Source organism: Osmia lignaria, unplaced genomic scaffold (assembly GCF_051020975.1).
Source record: "Osmia lignaria lignaria isolate PbOS001 unplaced genomic scaffold, iyOsmLign1 scaffold0007, whole genome shotgun sequence".
NCBI classification, from domain to species: Eukaryota; Metazoa; Arthropoda; class Insecta; order Hymenoptera; family Megachilidae; genus Osmia; species Osmia lignaria.
In genome coordinates, this window is record NW_027478164.1 from 275,001 (window position 1) to 280,000 (window position 5,000).

General features: G+C 39.6%; 1 non-coding gene across 1 annotated transcript in view; it reads left to right on the top strand.

Annotated features, from left to right (window-relative positions):
• Positions 1-4,749: 4,749 nt before the first annotated feature.
• Positions 4,750-5,000, top strand: part of LOC143306435 (small subunit ribosomal RNA) — a 1,923-nt gene continuing 1,672 nt past the window's right edge. The window contains exon 1 of the ribosomal RNA XR_013063832.1: positions 4,750-5,000. This exon is cut by the window's right edge and continues 1,672 nt beyond it. This is a non-coding gene — a ribosomal RNA (small subunit ribosomal RNA).

The following is a 5,000-nucleotide window of genomic DNA, read 5'->3' on the forward strand; positions in this document are numbered from 1 at the left end:
AACTTTGAAAAATTTCGATGCGTCGCCAAAGTTCGTACTTTTCGATAAAATCTTCGTCCTATGATACATTTCGATCAAGAACTACATTGATCGTCATGAAACTGTTTTTTTTTTTGGGAGACGTGTACGCTCCTTTTCATAAAGGAGACTATCTTATTGCGAAAGTCAAAATCGCACGCTCTCACGGCGATTTGCCCGCGTATACGCCTGGGCGTAAGCCCGTGCGTCGCCGACCTAGCGGCCTGCCGATCGGTATTTAGAGGGAGGCACTTTGAAAGCAACACGCCGCTGGAACTTTGAAAAATTTCGGGGCAAAGCAATACGCGGCTGGGACTTTGAAATATTTCGGAGCGCACCTAAAGTTCGTTATTTTGGCTAAACGGAGCGAAAATCTGCATTTATACCATCACGGACGTTAGTTTAATAGCGTTTAACGATGGATCCACGGTACAGAATGCAAAAATATGATTGTTAAAATTTTCGACTAATCGGTTCTAAGAGGCGAAGCAATACGCCGCTGGGACTTTGAAATATTTCGGAGCGCACCTAAAGTTCGTTATTTTGGCTAAACGGAGCGAAAATCTGCATTTATACCATCACGGACGCTAGTTTAATAGCGTTTAACGATCGATCCACGGTACAGAATGCAAAAATATGATTGTTAAAATTTTCGACTAATCGGTTCTAAGAGGCGAAGCAATACGCCGCTGGGACTTTGAAATATTTCGGAGCGCACCTAAAGTTCGTTATTTTGGCTAAACGGAGCGAAAATCTGCATTTATACCATCACGGACGTTAGTTTAATAGCGTTTAACGATGGATGCACGGTACAGAATGCAAAAATATGATTGTTAAAATTTTCGACTAATCGGTTCTAAGAGGCGAAGCAATACGCCGCTGGGACTTTGAAATATTTCGGAGCGCACCTAAAGTTCGTTATTTTGGCTAAACGGAGCGAAAATCTGCATTTATACCATCACGGACGTTAGTTTAATAGCGTTTAACGATGGATCCACGGTACAGAATGCAAAAATATGATTGTTAAAATTTTCGACTAATCGGTTCTAAGAGGCGAAGCAATACGCCGCTGGGACTTTGAAATATTTCGGAGCGCACCTAAAGTTCGTTATTTTGGCTAAACGGAGCGAAAATCTGCATTTATACCATCACGGACGTTAGTTTAATAGCGTTTAACGATCGATCCACGGTACAGAATGCAAAAATATGATTGTTAAAATTTTCGACTAATCGGTTCTAAGAGGCGAAGCAATACGCCGCTGGGACTTTGAAATATTTCGGAGCGCACCTAAAGTTCGTTATTTTGGCTAAACGGAGCGAAAATCTGCATTTATACCATCACGGACGCTAGTTTAATAGCGTTTAACGATCGATCCACGGTACAGAATGCAAAAATATGATTGTTAAAATTTTCGACTAATCGGTTCTAAGAGGCGAAGCAATACGCCGCTGGGACTTTGAAATATTTCGGAGCGCACCTAAAGTTCGTTATTTTGGCTAAACGGAGCGAAAATCTGCATTTATACCATCACGGACGTTAGTTTAATAGCGTTTAACGATCGATCCACGGTACAGAATGCAAAAATATGATTGTTAAAATTTTCGACTAATCGGTTCTAAGAGGCGAAGCAATACGCCGCTGGGACTTTGAAATATTTCGGAGCGCACCTAAAGTTCGTTATTTTGGCTAAACGGAGCGAAAATCTGCATTTATACCATCACGGACGCTAGTTTAATAGCGTTTAACGATCGATCCACGGTACAGAATGCAAAAATATGATTGTTAAAATTTTCGACTAATCGGTTCTAAGAGGCGAAGCAATACGCCGCTGGGACTTTGAAATATTTCGGAGCGCACCTAAAGTTCGTTATTTTGGCTAAACGGAGCGAAAATCTGCATTTATACCATCACGGACGTTAGTTTAATAGCGTTTAACGATGGATCCACGGTACAGAATGCAAAAATATGATTGTTAAAATTTTCGACTAATCGGTTCTAAGAGGCGAAGCAATACGCCGCTGGGACTTTGAAATATTTCGGAGCGCACCTAAAGTTCGTTATTTTGGCTAAACGGAGCGAAAATCTGCATTTATACCATCACGGACGCTAGTTTAATAGCGTTTAACGATCGATCCACGGTACAGAATGCAAAAATATGATTGTTAAAATTTTCGACTAATCGGTTCTAAGAGGCGAAGCAATACGCCGCTGGGACTTTGAAATATTTCGGAGCGCACCTAAAGTTCGTTATTTTGGCTAAACGGAGCGAAAATCTGCATTTATACCATCACGGACGTTAGTTTAATAGCGTTTAACTATGGATCCACGGTACAGAATGCAAAAATATGATTGTTAAAATTTTCGACTAATCGGTTCTAAGAGGCGAAGCAATACGCCGCTGGGACTTTGAAATATTTCGGAGCGCACCTAAAGTTCGTTATTTTGGCTAAACGGAGCGAAAATCTGCATTTATACCATCACGGACGTTAGTTCAATAGCGTTTAACGATCGATCCACGGTACAGAATGCAAAAATATGATTGTTAAAATTTTCGACTAATCGGTTCTAAGAGGCGAAGCAATACGCCGCTGGGACTTTGAAATATTTCGGAGCGCACCTAAAGTTCGTTATTTTGGCTAAACGGAGCGAAAATCTGCATTTATACCATCACGGACGTTAGTTTAATAGCGTTTAACGATGGATCCACGGTACAGAATGCAAAAATATGATTGTTAAAATTTTCGACTAATCGGTTCTAAGAGGCGAAGCAATACGCCGCTGGGACTTTGAAATATTTCGGAGCGCACCTAAAGTTCGTTATTTTGGCTAAACGGAGCGAAAATCTGCATTTATACCATCACGGACGCTAGTTTAATAGCGTTTAACGATCGATCCACCGTACAGAATGCAAAAATATGATTGTTAAAATTTTCGACTAATCGGTTCTAAGAGGCGAAGCAATACGCCGCTGGGACTTTGAAATATTTCGGAGCGCACCTAAAGTTCGTTATTTTGGCTAAACGGAGCGAAAATCTGCATTTATACCATCACGGACGTTAGTTTAATAGCGTTTAACGATGGATCCACGGTACAGAATGCAAAAATATGATTGTTAAAATTTTCGACTTATCGGTTCTGGATCACTGAAAAATCAAAAAAAATTATTAATTTTGATTAATTAAATTACATATGTAGTTTTATATTGTTATAGTCTCGTATTTGTTAATGTTTTGTCGTAAGAAAATGCAAAAATATCGTTTTAATGTTTTCGTCTCATCGGTTCTGGATCGCTGAAAAATCAAAAAAAAATATTAATTTTGATTAATTAAATTACAAATGGAGTTTTATATTGCTATAGTCGCTTATTTGTTAATGTTTTACCGTAAGAAAATGCAAAAATATCGTTTTAATATTTTCATCTCATCGGTTCTGGGCGGTTTTAAAATTTTTTAAAATATTAATTAAACCCATGATTTACATGAGAATGTGAATTTATTATGTCCTGCATGTTAATTTATTAATTTTCATGTATAGAACGTTATAAAATGAAAGGATATGTTCGACGATATTTTCAGTCTAAGTTTTACCGTGCCGGCGGGATGGTACGCTCTCACGGCGGTTTGCACAGGCATACGCCTGGGCGTAAGCCCATGCGTCGCCGACCTAGCGGCCGGCCGTTCGGTATTTATAGGAAGGCACTTTCGGTTCGCTCGGACCGGTCGGGAGTAGCGTCGAGCGTGTGGCTCTTTTATGACTTCGGTTGAAAAGCAGTCTACCGCTCCTCGAGAATATACTTTCTCGACTATTCTCGTTCCGGTTTTCCGTTGCGGATTATTATTAATCTCCACACAGCATTACCACGGGTCGGTGTCTAAGACCGAATGGCCCATATGTGGTGAGCCTTGTAATATAAGGCTGGTGACCTGTATGCACTTATAAATGTTGCATACTTGTACAAACTGAGCATCAACTGTCTGTAACCAAAATTTGTTAAAACTGAAAAAGTTATAAGATTGTATAAAATTTTTGAACCAAGAAAGTAGTGTTAGACGAAAATTCGTTCTATCACTTTTAGAAGGGAGACTGTTTGGAAATATTTAAAGTATAAAATACACAAAAGTCCACTGAATTATGAACAAAATTACGTCCCTGAATTTAAGAAAAGTCAAGAGGTGTCAGAAATAAAATCCTCTCTGATACGTTCAGAGAGGAAAATAAGTATGGAGAGAGGAGTAAAAATGAAAGAAGTTTTAAGGCTGGGGAAACTTCTAAAGGAGAGAGATTCCAACATATCTAATATGTACATTTAAAGCAAGTCCAAGGAACTCTCTCCGTTAATGTTTGAAAAGGTGTGTGCAGATGGAGGAGAAATGTATAAAGTACAGAGACGAGGTTGGTGGGCCCGCTCTAATGATAAAGATTATAAAATTTGGTGGCAAAATGACCAGCATGATCACTGTACGCGCTTTCTCGATTTGTATAGCATGCCACTGTCCGCGCTATCTTTTATTATATTGTCCAGCGTGTGTGGTCTACGTGCTTGCACGATGGATGCACGGCGTGAAAGTGATTTTCGTGCTTTATGAGAGGAGGAGGAGAATATTTGGCCTCTATAAGAGGTACAAAATTTATGAAATGTGTGTTACATACAAAAGAGAAATGGCTTAACGTCGATCGGTCTTACAGGGAGGGCCGACGACGAAAATTTAAATTTACAATAATAACTAAGCTCCCTGGTTGATCCTGCCAGTAGTCATATGCTTGTCTCAAAGATTAAGCCATGCATGTCTAAGTACATACCGAATTAAGGTGAAACCGCGAATGGCTCATTAAATCAGTTTTGGTTTCTTAGATCGTACAAAACATTACTTGGATAACTGTGGTAATTCTAGAGCTAATACATGCAAACCAGAATTCCACCCAGAGATGGGAGGAATGCTTTTATTAGATCAAAACCAATCGGTGGCGGACGGCTTGTCCG